The sequence below is a fragment of the Grammomys surdaster genome, unplaced genomic scaffold, assembly GCF_004785775.1.
Source record: "Grammomys surdaster isolate TR1022 unplaced genomic scaffold, NIH_TR_1.0 125581, whole genome shotgun sequence".
NCBI lineage: Eukaryota > Metazoa > Chordata > Mammalia > Rodentia > Muridae > Grammomys > Grammomys surdaster.
Genome location: NW_021620427.1, coordinates 597,411 through 597,662, shown reverse-complemented (window position 1 = coordinate 597,662; position 252 = coordinate 597,411).

The window sequence follows — 252 nt, the reverse complement described above, 5'->3', positions numbered from 1 at the left end:
TAGTGGTTGTGTGTGTGTGTGTGTGTGTGCATGTGTGTGTCTATGTGTCTGTGTGTGTCAGAGAGAGACAGAAAGACAGAGAGAATGTGTGTGTATGTGTGTGTGAGAGAGACACACAGAGAGACTATGAATCTGAGATCCTTTATGTCTCCAGATTTATTGATATGAATCTGTTTAATCTTTGTCTTTGCAAACCAGCTCTTTACTTCTTCTTCTTCTTCTTCTTCTTCTTCTTCTTCTTCTTCTTCTTCT